The sequence below is a fragment of the Macaca fascicularis genome, chromosome 8, assembly GCF_037993035.2.
Source record: "Macaca fascicularis isolate 582-1 chromosome 8, T2T-MFA8v1.1".
Lineage (NCBI taxonomy): Eukaryota > Metazoa > Chordata > Mammalia > Primates > Cercopithecidae > Macaca > Macaca fascicularis.
In genome coordinates this window covers 90,100,667-90,118,533 of record NC_088382.1, presented here as the reverse complement: position 1 = coordinate 90,118,533, position 17,867 = coordinate 90,100,667, and positions in this window count along the sequence as shown.

The following is a 17,867-nucleotide window of genomic DNA, read 5'->3' as shown; positions in this document are numbered from 1 at the left end:
ATGCAAGAGAGGACAGGAGTGAGTAGCAGGTAGACCATCCTATGAGAAACAAGACAGAAAAGGACCTTCAGTTTGGGCAAGGTGGCTCATGCCTGTAATCCCAACACTTTGGGAGGCTGAGGCAGGAGGATCGCTTGAGGCCAGGAGTTCGAGACAAGCCCAGGTGACTAAGTGAGATCATGTTTCTACAAAAAGTATTTTTAAAAAGTAGCCGGGTGTGGTGGCACATGCCTGTAGTCCCAGCTAGTCTGAGATGGGAGGATTGCTTGAGCTAGGAGTTTGAGGCTGCAGTGAGCTGTGATCGCACCACTGCACTCCAGCCTGGGCAACAGAGTGAGACCTTGTCTCTAAAACAAAAAGAGCAGGGACCTCTAATCAAACTTCCCAATGACACATATGTTGTGATTCTCTGAGTGCTCCCAATGCAGCTCTGACTCGATATATTCAATATGTGAACCATTTGTAGATAAAGAAAAACCTTTCCTTGCACAGCTGAATGTGAGAGGACTGTTTGCTCTGACCTCTCACCTCATTGTGACCCCAGATCTTCATGCCACAAACCCTATTGCCAACATTCTTCTCCAGTTTATGGGATGTAAATTTTCCTTACAAGTAGCAAATACATTTCTTTTTCTCCTAATTTTGACATTTTCACATTTGATGGATGCCGAATTATTCTCCCAGATAGTTTCTGGCAGGATGAAACCAAGCGAGCTTATTTTAGCTCCCTCTCTTGTTTTTCCTGTGGCATTTTCACTTATGCCAACCCAGCTAAGGAATGAGGCATGGTGGTGAGTAGCTGCTGTGGAACCAGTAGCTGTGCTCCTAATCCAGGGGGAGGGTCAGGGAGCAGTCCTGCGGAGTCCACAAAAACCACAAAGTTAAAAAAAATTGTAAACAAAGCCACTAAAAAAACAACAAGGGTTACATAAAGGGTTGCCAGCCAGTTAGATCATCTGAGTTGGACGAAAAAAATGTTTGAGCAAAAAAGCCCAAGGACTCATATTTTAGGATGAAGCCCCAATTCCTATGCCTTATCAGTTTAATCACTATAGTTATGCCTTGACTGCTAGGAACATAAATATTTTGAAAGTCTTTGTCATTTTTATTATTTTAAGAATGTGTTTCTAGCTTCCCAGTGATAGAATTGAGTTTCATACTGTTATAATTACCTTCACATCTCTGGTTACTCTGCATGAAAAAAAATGGTTATGTGAAGTCATTCAAAAACCTTTGATAACAGAATGTGCTAGGCATTGTACTAGCTAGTGAGAGCTTTAAAATGATGAAGACATGGTCTTTGCTTTTAAGGATCTCACTGTCGGGTTGGGGAGACAAACAAAAAGAGAATTGCACCAGGCGCGGTGGCTCACGCCTGTAATCCCAGCACTTTGGGAGGCCGAGGTGGGCGGATCACCTGAGGTCAGGAGTTCCAGACCAGCCTGGCCAACATGGTGAAACCCCATCTCTACTGAAAATACAAAATTAGTCGGGCATGGTGGCACACGCCTGTGATCCCAGCCACTTGGGAGGCTGAGGAAGGAGAATCACTTGAACTTGGGAGGTGGAGGTTGCAGTGAGCCGAGATTGCACCATTGCACTCCAGTCTGGGCAACAAGAGTAAAACTCTGCCTCAAAAAACAAAAAACAAACAAAAACAAAACAACAACAAAAGAAGAATTGCAATGTAATGTCGTAAACGCAATGGAAGTGAGTGGACAGGTTGTCAGAAGAGGACAAAAGAGGAACCTTGCCCCATCTGGGGAAGCTGTGAAGGCTGAGGGGCTGCTAAAAATGTCACAGATGATGGGAACACCAGAAACCAAGCAGATGACAAAGAGGTGAATGGGGAACCATAGCTGTTTGACATTACTGCACCATAGAGTGGGAACCCGGGATTGGTAAGCCTTGAGACTGGAGAGAGACACAAACACCAGCGAACACCAATGATGGGCAGCCTCAAATGCCTTAAGAAAGCAGCAATGAGCTTTGGCAGGGAGTCAAATCTTTAGATTTATTTCTGGTGAAGGAACCTGAAGGGCATGTGTAAGTTAGGTCCTCTCAGGAGCAGACCCTGAACCAAGGATTTGTGTCAAAGTCATTTTTAAAGGAAATGATCCTGGAAGAAACTAGTAAGAAAGTGGGAGAAACAGACCAGGGAAAGGGGAAAGGGAAGAAGTCAAGCAAGGGAGCAGTTTCGAGAGAAGTCCTAGACTCATTCTGATCCTGTGAGAAATTCTGGAGTGAAAATTACACCTCAAAGTTTGTCCACCTAAGGCAAGTGGCTGGGCTTTTGTATCTGCTCACCAGTCAGTTGTCACCACCCGGCCATCCTGGAGTTGACTCTTGGCAGGTCTTCTTGTCCCTATGGGCTAGGCAGTTCCATTGCAAAGGACAATCCTCTTTCAATGACAGGTAACAGCAAAGATGCAAGAACTGGGGGCAGACAGACAGACAGCTGGTGACAGAAATGGAAAGAATTTGGGCAAGGTACCAACAGTATTCACAGGGGAGACTAAATTAAAGTGGGACTTTTTAATACTATTTTTAAAATAAGGAATATGGTTGGGCGCAGTGGCTTATGCCTGTAATCCCAGCACTTTGGAAGACAAAGGCAGGTGCTTCACCAGAGGTCAGGAGTTCAAGACCAGCCTGGCCAAGATGATGAAACCCTGTCTCTACTAAAAATACAAAAATTAGCCAGGCATGATGGCAGGCACCTGTAACCCAGCTACTTGGGAGGCTGAGGTAGGAGAATCGCTTGAACACGGGAGCTGGAGTTTGCAGTAAACTGAGACAGAGGGAGACTCCATTTCGATAAATAAATAAATAAATAAAATAAGGAATATGTGCAACAGACAGTTGTAACCTCTACCCTACCCCCAGATCTTTTCCCTTCTCTGACTGCCATTTCCCTTCTGAATGAGTAGTGACAGAGTTCCTGTCTTTGGGCTCACCTGATAAATAAAGGACAAGGTAGTCATCATGAAAAAGGTGAGGATAACTAGAATACACATTTACTGGTCATGAAAAACAAAGATTATTTTATTTTTCTTTAATAGAACCATAGCTTACAAAAAGATTCCTTTAAAACTGAGAAAAGCTTATTTCCACCACCAATATTTCCAAGTAAAAGAGTACATATAAAAATGTCACTTACGTGGATTGAGATGGGAAACTAGTTAGGAGGATATTGAGTATCCAGGTGAGATAGGCTGATGAACTGAACTAGGAAAGAGGTGGTAGGAATGAAGAGTGCAAAGGATTCAAGAAATATCTAGCATCTTGGCCAGGCGCAGTGGCTCACACCTGTAATCCCAGCACTTTGGGAGGCTGAGGCGGGCGGATCACCTGAGGTCAGGAGTTGGAGATGAGCCTGGCCAACATGACGAAACCATGTCTCTACTAAAAATACAAAAATTAGCTGGGTATGGTGGTGGCTGCCTGTAATCCCAGCTACTCGGGAGGCTAAGGCCGGAGAATCGCTTGAACCCAGCAGGTGGAAGTTGCAGTCAGCAGAGATCGCGCCATTGCACTCCAGCCTGGGCGACAGAAGGAGACTCTGTCTGAAAAAAAAAAAAAAGAAAAAGAAAAAAGAAAAAAATATCTACCATCTTAAAGAGGCAGGATTGATTATTGATTAAATGTTAGGGGTGAGTCAAGGAAGATACTCTTGTTTCTAGCCTGGGTGTCAGGGTAGATGGAAATATTAAATGAGACAGAAAAATATAAGAAAAAGAATGAGTTTGGGGTGGGGAGAGGATGATGATCTCATAGTATCTTATTCTCATACATTTTGGTATTTTCAGATTGAGACTCAAAACCATCTATATCCACACAATTGGCTGTGTACCTTAATATGGCTTCACTCTTCAACTGCCTACATTAATATAATTTGGCTATTCCAAGAAAGTTGCCCATGAAAATGTGGCAGATAGCTTTATTGTTACAAGAACTCCAAAATCTATCCGAACTACAGGCTACTCAACTAACCCTCAGTAAATATCCCCTTCAGATAGATATTTTATAAATGACTATTTACTCTTCAAGATGGACTTTGAAGCTCCTTCCTTGCTGTGTTCCCCAATCCTAAACTATTTTTTAAAATCCTAAACTATTACGTCATAAGTTTTTGCCTAATCCCAATTAGACCTCCACATTGAACAACCCACCTATTACCAGTCCCCCCAAAAACCATAAATATGCCACCTTCGTCCTCTACCCTCTCAGACGCTGTTAAGACACTGTTAGGGTCATGATCAGTTTTACTGCAATAAGCAAGAGTCATTCTGCTTTCATTAGAATAGTGTTACATAAAATTCTGCTTTATCAACAGGCCATTTTTGTGGTATTCTGAGGGAGGAAGGATTTGACAGGATCCAAGATCATTTATGACTACTTTCTACTGAGCAGAAGTTTAAGCTGATTGTACTTTTTACACATTTTCCCTTTTCTTTCCTTCCTTTTTTTCTTTTCTTTTGCCAACTATTATTGATTTTTCCTAATTGTATTTATTTTTTTAATTGACAATAATTATACATATTTATGAGGTATATAGTGTTGTTTTGATACATATAATGTACAGTGGTCAGATCCAGTTCAAACTTTTTTTTTTTTTTTTTTTTTGGACACAGGGTTTGTGGCTCTGTCTCTCAGGCTGGAGGGCAGTGGCATGATTTCAGCTCACTGTAACCTCCATCTCCTGGGCTCAAGCCATCCTCCCACTTCAGACATGCAAGTAGTTGGGACTAAGGCGTGTGCTACCAAATCTGCTTATTTCTTGTATTTTTTGTAGAGATGGGGTTTTGCCATGTTGTGCAGTCTGGTCTCAAGCTTCTGAGCTCACACAATCCACCCACTTCGACCTCCTTAAAGTGCTGGTATTACAGACGTGAGCCACCGCGCCCGGCCCACATTTTCTATTAATGAGTTTTCTTAGCTCTTCATGTACATGCAACTGGAAACAAATATTACTTTTCTGGGCCACTCTCCTTTCTCATACAAGTAGACTCTAAAAGGCTTTATTTTCAACTATTTGACCTTTTAAAGATTTAGAAACATAATTGTAAAAGACTCGATAATATTTCCAAAGGTTTCTCCCTGAAGAGTAAACCTGGGCTATTTTGGACATAGTGTGTACTATCATTTAAGTTTAAAGAATAAAATATTCTGTGAAAACTCTCAAAGTGTGGAGAGATATGTGTGAAGGTCTTGCTATCATACAGGATCATCAGATATGCCTTTGGGAAAGACAGTTGGGAAAGCTCTGCCTTTGGGTGGAGTATAGAACCTTATGACTTTCATTTTACAGATAATGTCCATATCTCCAGAATAAGGATGCTCTGGACTGGCTGACTTGTCACAGATAATAATTACATGTCTTCAGAGCTTCTGTCCCTTAAATCTTGGATGGTGTAGACAATATCTAAAGAAATAAGTCTCCTTCAGCAAGGATTTATAGCTCTGTCAATCCACAGAGCTGCCTAATTCAGCTTTTAGCTTCATGTTGGTTTCAAGTCATTATCAGAGATAAAAATTAAAATTGATTCTAGATCAATGGTTCTCAATGGAGGCAGGCAATTTTGTCCCTCTAGGGGTGTTTGACAATACTTCCAGAACTTTGGGTTGTCACAACTGGGGGGTTGGAACACAGTGTACTACTAGTATCTAGTGATAGAGATGTGAGATGCTGCTAAGCATTGGACAATGCACCAGAGTGTTAGCCTCAACAAACAATTATTGGTCCAAAATGTCAAATGTAACAAGGTTATAAAACACTGATTTTGATAGTTTTGTTGCAGCTGGAAAATAGTGCAGGCATCTCAAAGTACTCAAGTGACATATATTTATTTTTATGTATTTTTAGTAGAGACAGGATTTCGCCATGTTGGCCAGGCTGGTCTCGAACTCCTGACCTCAGGTGATCAGCCTGCCTCGGCCTCCCAAAGTGCTAGGATTACAGGCGTGAGCCACTGCGCTAGGCCCTGGTCTGCCATTTTCAATCTTCTCCCTGGAGTGTTTCAGTAAACTTAGGGGAACTGGATGATCCCTGTCCATTTCCTGTTTTTCAACTGCCAATACAAGGTGGCCCCCACTGTGGAATTCTTTGGAAAACAGGTCCAGAACTCTAGTGAGTAGACAATCAGGATAAATACTGAAAAAGAGAATATGCCAGACTTTATAATATTTAGATGAGTAAGATGGCGTGGTGGGCAGAATAATGAGCTAACAATAATGTCCACATTCTAATTCCTGGAACCTGTGAATATGCTACATTACATGGCAAAGGGAATCAGGGTAACAGATGGAATTTAGGTTGCTAATTAGCTGATCTTGTGTTGGGGAGAATAGCCTAGATTATCCAGGTGGGCCCAATGTAATCACAAGTGTGATTACACAGGTACTTAAATGTGGAAGAGGGAGACAAGAATCAGTGAGTGATGGGCGAAAGACTAGAGCAGCCATTGCTGACTTTCAAGATGGTGGAAAAGACTGTGAGTCAAGCAATGCCAGCCGTCTCTGCAGGTTGGAAAATAAAATGGATACTGTCCTAGAGGCTCCAGATGGAATGCAGCCCTGCCAAAATTTTTATTTTAGCTCACTGAGCCCCATTTCGGAGCTCTGACCTCCACAACTGTAAGAAAATAAATGTATGTTGTTTTAAGCCACTAAGTTTGTGGTAATTTGTTACAGCAGCACTAAGAAATGAATAAAGATGGAGACTTCTCTGTTGCCTAGAAAAATCAAGTGACACTTTTATGTAGCAACTTAGTAAAATTGCTACTTGCTGTATAATCTTTTATCAAGTTCCTTCCTGATCAGAGTCTTCTCACAAGTAGTTCCGAGGACAAGGAGGAAGAAAATTGGAAACACTTTAAAGACAACTAAAGATAGGCAGGGATCTCATCAAGCCTTTAAAGACAGAAGAAAAACCAGGTAAGATGGCCTTATTTGCCAGGTGTTGTCTCTTGAGATTCTCAAATACCTTACAATTGGAAAAGGAATGGGAATAAAAAAAACCTTTAAAATACTTGTGCTTCCCCAGCAGGCAAACTACTTCATTTGAACAAGGCCATAAGAACCAGGGAGAGGTATATAAGGACAGGAATAAGATGAAGAGGTGGGGCCGAGTGTGGTGGCTCACACTCATAATCTCAGCACTTTGGGAGGCTGAGGCAGGAGACCTGCTTGAGTCTAGGAGTTCTAGACCAGCCTAGGCAATATAGTGAGACTCTGTCTCTTAAAAAAAAAAAAACAAAAAAACCTAAAACTTAGCCAAGCATGGTGGTGAATGCCTGTAGTCCCAGCTACTCTGGAGACTGAGGTGGGAAGATCCTGGGAGGCAGAGGTTGCAGTGAGCCGTGATCGTACCACTGCACTCCAGCCTGGGCCACAGAGGGAGACCCTGTTTCAAAAAAAGAAAAAAAAATTAAAAGGTGAACCAGCTGGCAATTATTTAGATGTAACAAAAATGTTACTGAGCATTAAAACATCACTGGAAGTGTGAAGAGAGAAAATTGTATTTACCAGACACGAGCCACTGTGTCCGGGTCACTGACTTCTCCCTCATAGAAGACACGGTTAGAGAACTATTCTGCTGAGCAACTTGAGGTAGGGACCTTTTAAGGAAAATGGGTGTCACTGAATCCAAGGTAATGTTTTCATGGATATGCAAGCTTGGGGCCATAGCCGGACTACCTAAAACAATAAGGGTGAGACTCAGTATACCTTCTAGTGGTCCACCTTTCTACCATTTTCTTACTCTACATATCCCCAAAGCAAATAGTAAGTAGATATTTGCAGAGTATGCCTTTCAAAGGGTTCTAACCTGTTATCCTATCTCAGCTTGGTCATAGTGTTTGTGGTGTGTGTGTAATGAGATTCATCTACAGCAGGGGCATCCAATCTTTTGGCTTTCCTGGGCCACATTAGAAGAAGAAGAATTGTTTCGGGCCACACATAAAATACAATAACACTAACAATAGCTGATAAGCTTAAAAAATGCAAAAAAAAAAAAATCTCATTCTGTTTTAAGAAAGTTTACAAATTTGTGTTGGGCCACATTCAAAGCTGTCCTTGGCCACATGCAGCCTATGGGCTGTGGGTTGGACAAGCGTGATCTACAGTGATGTCCAAGGTCATGTTTCTGCACTCTCCCGAGGTTTTGAAGTAATCTCTGACTTTTGCGAGCCTAAGGATATTATCTCCTTAGTTTTATTGTAACCAAGTTCTCAGAAGTGACAAGTTGGTTGACATGGCCAGAATTCTGGCCAGATTTCTGGCACTTTAAATTGCCAGATATGGTTCTGAATCTCTTATCACTCTAGTGTTTACATAGTATAGTAAAACAACTCACGGAAAATACAAACAGAGTAGCTCAAAAAAACAAACCAAAAAAAAATCTACACTAATTTTGGTGGGGCTTTATTATAATGTGTATATTTTATGAGTTTGGTGTAGAGACATTGAAATTAGAACATAGTATTTTAGATTTAAATATGGCACACACCTGTGGTTTTAGCTACTCAGGAGGCTAAGGTGGGAGAATTGCCTGAGCCCAAGAGTTCAAGGTTCCAATAAGCTATGATGGCCCACTGCACTCCAGCCTGGGTGACAGAGCAAAACTCTGTCTTTAAAAATAAATGTATAGCTGGATGAGGTGGCTCACACTTGTAATCCCAGAACTTTGGGAGGCCGAGCCAGGTGGATCACCTGAGGTCAGGAGTTCGAGAGCAGCCTGGCCAAAATGATGAAATCCCATCTCTACTAAAAATACAAAAAATTAGCCAGGTGTGGTGGCGCACACCTGTAATCCCAGCTACTCGGGAGGCTGAGACAGGAGAACCACTTGAACCCAGGAGGCGGGGGTTGCAGTGAGCCAAGATTGTGTCACTGCACTCCAGCCTGGGAAACAAGAGAGAAACGCCATCTCAATAAATAAATAAATTAATTAATTAACAAAAAATGTAAAAATAAAAAGTGAAATGAGAAGACATTGAATTAGTAAAATGTATGCTATTCAGTTTTTTTTGGTGCTTGAATGGGATTTCAAAAGATAATATACATGAGATTACATCCCAAGTGACCATTTTAACCCCTTTAAAGTACTGAAAATAATATAGAAACAAAGCTAAGCTTTAATTATTCAACTTATCTTAATTATTCAAGTTTATCTTAAAAGATAATGCTTTTCAGTTATATAACATAAATCAACAGAGTTCGAAATGCAGGTGTTTACATTTAGATAAGGCTAACTGGTATAAATTCAAATTCTCCTTCCGGTTTCTCTAAGAAAAATGTATTACACAAGGTAGGTGAAGATCAATAAGGAATAAAATTTTTCAAAGATTCAGTTTCCTTCCCACCAATGGCAGCTCCAGGAGGTTGTTTGGTGGGACTTTAGTTCCTTACAGTTGCCCATTCCCCAAAGCCATGTACCAAAACTAAACAAACCTGCAGGTCAAAGCTGTGCTTGCTTGACCAATGCAGCTACAACACAAGCTCTCTAGTCCAGTTAACTCCATGGCTGTCCCTAACCCCTAACTTTATAGAAATTCAGGAGTCCGCACTGCTTCTTCCTCAAGGACACAGCAAGGGGGATTTCAAAGGCAGGGCCTATTCCTGCAACACCTCATTTCCACCTTGTTATGAAGAATCATCTCTTTGACCTTGATATTTTTTTCCAGAAAAGTAAATTATTTATTTCCACCTATATCCACATATGCTGCCCAGAAGCCACCTATTTATCTGACATGTTTTATTAAGGATACCAGATGTTCCTGCATAAGTGTTAGGTATCACACTTTCTGACAACAGAGTGTCTAGAGGAAAAACAGACCTTCAAGTAAATGTACACAGAGACTTTGTATGCCTCCCTGAATTAAATTTATTTTCAGAGCTATTAGCATACAGAGGCTGACAATTGCCCAGATCTACCTCCTAAAATCTAATTACCGTTAATTTATTGACATACCTTCCTAGCCACCTCCCCACCTCCCCACTCCTCTCCTCCCTGCAAACCCTGGCATTACTGAAAGAAAAAACCTGGGGTTTTACTGTCTCTGTATCTGATAAGTCAGGCTTTTGGATGATAGGTTACTTTGGTTACCGGATGTCTACACAGGCCAAGGTAATTAGTCATTAGCATTTATGTGCTGCTAATTACCACTAGTGAGAAGTGCCTGGGAAACGCCAACACAGAGTGTTACAGCAATTTGTTTTGTGGGTTGGAGAGGTGGTTTGATTCCATGTCCTATTATATCCTCAGTATATACTAGGCTAAGTGGCGTTGTAGATTTGAAGTGGCATTTAACTTTCAGCAGAGGATATCCTTCCTCTCACTTGGACATTTTCGTGCTAAAACAGCCCACTCGTCAAAACTCTTAGCTATTGTGGTGACAGATGTTAACATGATACACAGCTAGGTAGAAAGCTGGCATCTGACGACTTTGAGCTGCACGGGCACACATGTCAATGTGCCGTAAAATGCAGACACTCCCCCTCACAATCTGGATAAACACTTCTTGCTGAGCCTTTACTGTATCAATTTGGAACAGATGGGTTGCTGCTTTTCTGATGTATTATGACAAGCAGCAGCAATTACTAATCATAGCGCCAAGAACTGTTGGTGTCTAATGCTGTTCTTTTTCTATGTCACCTATTAAGTCATTGTTCTGCTCCTCAACAGAGATTTAAAAAGAAGAAGAAGAAGAAAGATTAGTTGACCATCCTTAGGGAGAGTAGAGAGTCTTTGGACTCAAGAGTTTTTCTCCTTTTGAGAGCTGGGTCTGCATCTTGCCATCTGTACTGAATTCTGTAAATTTTCCTAGGCCTCAAACTCTGAAACCAGTTATCTGGGCAGTGTCTTAAGGAGGCAGGCATGGGGAGAAGAGCTGGTTTAACGGGTGCCCAATATGATATGAAGCCCCCATCAGTACAATCAGCCTTATAATATCCTTCACTCTTTTTTTTTTTTTTTTTTTTTTTGAGACAGAGTCTCACTCTGTCTCCCAGGCTGGAGTGCAGTGGCCCGATCTCAGCTCACTACAACCTCCGCCTCCCAGGTTCAAGTGATTCTCCTGCCTCAGCCTCCCGAATAGCTGGGACTACTGGCGTCCACCACCACTCCCGGCTAATTTTTGTATTTTTTTTACTAGAGAAGGGGTTTCACCATATTGGCCAGGCTGGTCTTGAACTCCTGACCTTGTGATCCGCCCGCCTCGGCCTCCCAAAGTGCTGGGATTACAGGCGTGAGCCACGGCGCCCGACCAATATCCTTCAGTCTTATCACACGGAACTATGGTTGGTCTCTTCTCTGCCCATGCTGCCACCCCAAGGCTTTGCAGATCCAATTTAGCCTGATTTTATTTACACAAAAACTTCAGGGGGTAAACAAGGGAAGATCTCTCTTGTGAATTACCCGTTGCCCAACCCCGTGTGACTGTCCTGGGTCATGCATGCCATGCGGACATCCCTGGCACCTTGAATCAAGCATATCAAATGGCTGGAGAGTTTCATCATCTGACTGGGCAGCAGATGGTGGTTTCAGGAACCAGGGTGCCAGAAAAAGGGATCAAAGTGAGCTTAAAATGTCCCAGTGAACTTCCAAAAGAAATGCTGCCTTTCCTTTTCACAAAGTCCACTTTCATAGCGAGGGGGCCTGCCTTCGCCCCCAGGCTCACTGTGGCGGCTCATGGCGCTGTCCAGATTTGTTTACTTTAGAAAGAGAGTGTAAAATTACTTCGTTCCTTTAGTGACAGTTACACTCCTTACAAGCTGGCTGATATATACTGAATTCACTGAGTGTGAAACGGGCCTCTGTGGGTCAGTGGGGCAAAGGAAAACCGCAGAGTGATTTATTGCCCTGAACACTCTATTCACAGATAACAGAGAGGAGGGTGCTTGTTCCAGACCCAGGAGGGGTGGCCTTCTGTCTCACGACTAGGTAGTGCGAAACCAAGATGACTTAACCAGTCCTTCTATGATATTTATATTTCTTGTTAATACCTATGAAGCAAATTTCCGTCTGGAATTTAAAAATTGTGTCCTGTCAAAAGATGCAAAATATGAGTATAGTGGTCAGTGATGTGGAATTTGGAGTCAAACATTCATACCCTGGCCGACTCTGTCATTTGCTTTCTGTGTGACCACGGAAAAATGACTTAGATGTGGCTTCCTCCTCCATAAAGTTAGGATAACAATAGTATCCATTTCGCAGGGTTATTGTGAGGATCAAATGAAATATTGCTTGCAGCTCATACACACAATCTATCTGTAAGTTTGCTAGCTTGCTGGCCTCATTAACTTTGCAGAGAAAAATAACACAAAACAGGAAGGGGAAACTATGAACGATAAGTCTCTCTTCTTGAGTTCTTACTCTGTCCAACACTTTACATTTAATCTTAGAAGAGCCCTGTGAAGTAGCATCGCTCACCACCCCATTTTACAAAGGAAGTAACAGAAGATTTTGAGAGGTGAGAAGTAACTTACTCCTGTCACATAGTTACTGAGTGGCAGGTAAGGATTTTAAACCTAGTTTTGAATCCAGTGTCTTCACCACTGTTTGTTGTACTGTCTAAAAACATAATATGGGGCCAGGCCCAGTGGCTCACTCCCGTAATCTCAGCACTTTGGGAGGCTGAGGGAGGTGGATCACCTGAGGTCAGCAGTTCAAGACCAGCCTGGCCAACATGGTGAAACCCCGTCTCTACTAAAAATACAAAAATTAGGCTGGGTGTGGTGGCTCACGCCTGTAATCCCAACACTTTGGGAGGCCGAGGCAGGTGGATAACCTGAGGTCAGCAGTTCAAGATCAGCCTGATCATGGAGAAACCCTGTCTGTACTAAAAATACAAAATTAGCCGGGCATGGTGGTGCATGCCTGTAATCCCAGCTACTCGAGAGGCTAAGGCAGGAGAATCACTTGAACCTGGGAGGTGGAGGTTGTGGTGAGCCGAGATCGCACAATTGCACTGCAGCCTGGGCAACTAGAGTGAAACTCTGTCTCAAAAAAAAAAAATACAAAAATTAGCCGGCACCTGTAATCCCAGCTTAAAAAGAAAGAGAGAGGAAGGAAGGAAGGAAAGAAGGAAGGAAGGAAGGAGGGAGGGAGGGAAGGAGAGAAGGAAGGAAGGAAGGGAGGGAGGGAGGGAAGGATAATATGGTTCAAAATTGGCCAGCGTGACACTAGGAAGGCCCCGTCTCCGATTGCCGAAAGAAAGCGAACAGTAGTGTGATGTGGAGTCCAAGCCCTCCTGGTAGATGCTGCTTTTATTTATTTATTTTTAAGCTATCTCCCACAGGAAGGAAGGATAGATGCGTCTTAATACATGGGGCTTGGCCTGTTCTGTTGTGGGGCTCTTAATGAGCTAAGAAATGAAAAGGGGGAAAGGAGAATTTCCTGAAATTACTTGGGAATTTATACCTAAAGCATGGATATGCCTCAAGCCATAAGGAAATCCAAATAAAGAAAATTATTTTATGCCAAATGCTGAGAGCCGTGTCTAACATGGACTAAATGCTGCACAAATGACAAATATTGTTATGATTTATGTTAATAGAGCACAGGGTATGGGGAAGAGCCAGTGAAGGCAGAAAGGCGTTATGCACACTTCCCTTTGAAGATTTTTCCCTAAAGTCAATATATTATCTTGAGAATTTAATAAATTCAACCTAACCCAAAAGGGGACTTAGAATTCCTTTGCATTTCTACCTATAGGGTGAAATCCGACATTTACTACCACTTTATTAATTTCAGTTTGCAGGGACTTTTATCTGTGGATTTTCCCTAGAAGCAGGCCACACTGTCCCCAGATAATGCCTTGGGATGGCCTGCTAGAACAAAGAATTACATAGTAAGGATTATACCAGAGAAATTAGTCTTTTTCCCTCAGTCAGTTACCTTCTTTTTTTAATCCTTCAATAAATGATGTAACTATTGATATTTAATTTAATTTTTTTTGATACATGGTCTCTCTTTATCACCCAGGTTAGAGGGCAGTGGCACCATTGTGGCTCACTGCAACCTCAACCCGCCAACCTCAAGCGACTCTCCCAACTCAGCCTCCCAAGTAGCTGGGACTACAGACGCATGCCATCATTTCCAGATAATTTTCTTGTATTTTTGTAGAGACAGGAAAATCAGAGCCATGTTGCCCAGGCTGATCTCTAACTCCTGGACTCAAGCCACCCGCCCACCACAGCCTCCCACAGTGTTAGGATGATAGGTGTGAGCCACCGTGCCTGGCTAGTGTAACTATCTAGTAAAGCAAACAGGTATAACTATTAAATAATATTAGTAAGTCCATTGTTTAAACAAATATAGAACTCTATTCTCAATTTCTCATATAATAAGAATTCAGATTAATTTAAACTTGGTTTCTTTTCCAGGCTTAAATCAAACACTTCTTTTTCCTCACCATAAATTTTTGCTTTTTTTGTTTAAGTATAATCGCTAGCTCAGGGCTATGTTGTTGGTTTTTTTCTTTTAGAGATGGGGTCTTGCTTTGTTCCTTAGGCTGGAGTATAGTGGTATGGTCATAGCTCACTGTAGCCTCGACTCCTGGGCTCAAAAGATCCTCCCACCTTAGCCTCCCGAGTAGTGGGGACTAGGGGCACACATCACCATGACCAGCTAATTTTTACCTTTAAGTATTAACAAGTCAGCAATTTTACTCTGATAAATAGCCAGTACGACTAAATAGCCCAGAAAATAGTCCTACAACAGCTTCCTTAAAGGAGGAAAAGGAAATGTTTGATAGTCAGACAATAATTGTTTTATGGTCAAAGATTCATGTTTTACTCCGAGTACAAACTTTTTCAATTTCACAAATAAAAAGTCTTCCAAGAAAATCCATAAACTTCAGAGGCAACATAGTTAAAAATCCTTGACTTTGCTTCTCCCACTTCACCCCCTCAAGACAGAGTCTTGCTCTGTCGCCCAGGCTGGAGTGCAGTGGTATTTCGGCTCACTGCAACCTCCACCTCCCAGGTTCAAGCAATTCTCCTGTCTCAGCCTCCCAAGTAGCTGGGATTACAGGTGCGTGCCACGACACCTGGCTAGCTTTTTTTTTTTTTTGGTATTTTTAGTAGAGATGGTGTTTCACCATGTTGGCAGGCTGGTCTCGAACTCCTGACCTAATGATCCACCCACCTCGGCCTCCCAAAGTGCTGAGATTATAGGTGTGCGCCACTGCACCCAGCCTTACTAGTCTTTTAAGACAGCCACCTGTTCACACTTAAGCAAAAGACACAAAGTAGGTTTGTAAGTGCTCTCTGTTTTTAGAATACCTGAGAGCAGGCCAGGCGCGGTGGCTCATGCCTATAATTCCAGCACTTGGGGGAGGCTGAGGCCGCGGATCATGAGGTCAGGAGATGGAGACCATCCCGGCCAACATAGTGAAACCCCATCTGTACTAAAAATACAAAAATTAACCAGACATGGTGGTGCATGCCTGTAATCCCAGCTACTCAGGAGGCGGAGGCAGGATCATCCCTTGAACCAGGGAGTTGGAGGTTGCAGTGAGCCGAGATGGCGCCACAGCACTCTAGCCTGGCGACAGAGCAAGACTCCTTCTCAAAAAAACAAACAAACAAAAGAATACCCAAGAGCAGTTTTGTCTTTCCCAAGGTCACCTCTGGTCTTCTAGTTTTCCTGACTCCTCATTCTATTTAGAAAGAGGAGAAAGGGAAAGCAGTTTTAAAACAAAAAATAAAAAATAAAAATAAATACACAAGTAGCTTCTCTATGATGAAAGCAGGTCATATATTTTCTTTCTTTCTTTCTTTTTTTTTTTTGGAGCCAGGGTCTTGCTCTGTGGCCCAGGCTGGAGTGCAGTGGCATAATCACTGCTCATTGCAGCTTCAACCTCCTGGGCTCAAGCAATCCTCCCACTTCAGCCTCCTGAGTAGCTGGAATTACAGGCATGCACCACCACTCTTGGCTAATTTTTAAATGTTTTTGTACAGGCGGGGTCTCACTATGTTTCCCATGCTGGTCTTGAATTCCTGGGCTCAAGCTGTGTACTCCCAAAGTGCTGGGATTACAGGTATGAGCCACCATGCCATCTTTTTATTATTTATTTATTTATTTATTTTTCAGACAGAGTTTCACTCTTGTTGCTCAGGCTGGAGTGCAATGGCACAATCTTGGCTCACTGCAATCACCACCTCCCAGGTTCAAGTGATTCTCCTGCCTCAGCCTCCCAAGTAACTGAGACTACAGGCATGCACCACACCCAGCTAATTTTGTACTTTTAGTAGAGATGAGGTTTCACCATGTTGGTTAGGCTGTTCTCAAACTCCTGACCTCAGATGATCCACCCACTTTGGCCTCCCAAACTGCTGAAAATACAGGCATGCGCCACTGCGCCCGGTCCCAATGTTTTATTTTCTAATGTCTTTCCACCTCACTATAGGTAGCCTTCTACTTTTATATACAATATATTTCTGTAAGTGTGTTTGAAGATCAAATGTGTGAAAATGGAAAATTAGATTAACATGTTATAGTAGGCTGAGTAATAAATTGCCCCCCAAAAAAGATGTCCACATCTTAATGCTCAGAATCTATGAATATGTTATCTTACACTGCCTAGGAAATTTTGCAGGTGTGATTCTATTAAGGCTTTGGAGGTTGGGAGATGATTCTGGATTATCCAGATGTGCCCAGTGTAATCACAGAGGTCCTTATAAAGAAAGAGTAGAGTCCCAGAGAAAACGCAAGGACGGAAGCAGAGGTCAGAGAGGAGAAAACATGGAACACTGCTGACTTCGAAGGCTGAGAAAGGGGCCATAAGACAAGAAAAGTCGGTGGCCACTAGAAGCCAGAAAAGGCAAGAAAACAGATTCTTCCTTGAGCCTCTGGAAGGAACGCAGCCCAACAGACCTATTTCAGACTTCTGACCTCCAGAGCTATAAGCTAATACATCTGTCATATTTTAGCCATTCAGTTCATGGTAACTTGTTATGGCAGCAATAGGAAACTAATACTTATGTTTATGGGGGCCTAGGATCCCAGAGGAATGGTATATATTATAACATTTCTTAATTAAAATTTTCTCTGTTGCTGCTTTTTTTGGGAGCTGAAAGGTCCTGAACAGGTAAGAATCTTCACAGGTACCCAGATCCCAGGAAGCAGGAAGGCTGGGAGTGTGTCATGAAAGGAACCAAGTTAGGCTGCCTGCCTGTCACCCCAGGGCTTCAGGAAGTTAAGCTAGGTATTGCCAAACCCACCCCCAGTTCTGCTTCTCTCACGCCCACTGCCTTTCACCTACCCTGTTTAGACCACAGGCAATTCTGATTGTCAACCTGCCTCGTGCGGGTACCCTGGGGTGTGGACGTCAAAGGAGTTTGTCTTTCTCTGTCCCCACGCCAAGGGGTGCTCTGGCCTGAGATCCCCCATTGCACATAGCTGCCAGCAGAGCTACACCTGGTTAATTGCCCAGCAAACTGCCTTTGCTCCACGCCCATCTTTGAGGACTCTAAGGAGGGGAGAGAAGGGAAGGCAGGACTATGGGGTGATACCAGCCCTGCATGTGTTCCTTGTATGAGTCAGCAAGCTTGAGGGCCCCAGCACACCAGAGGCTTGGAGATGGAGGCAGCATGCAAAATACTGGTGGGCACAGGAGGCACAGGCAGGAACAGAGCACTGCCCTTCAAAGGTTTATAAACAAAGATACATACTTGTTTCCAGCCAGGTGCGGTGGCTCATGACTGTAATCCCAGCACTTTGGGAGGCCAAGGTGGGCGGATCACCTGAGGTCAGGAGTTTGAGACCAGCTTGGCCAACATGGTGAAACCCCATCTCTACTGAAAATACAAAAATTATTCTGATGTGGTGGTGGGCGCCTGTAGTCCCAGCAACTCGGGAG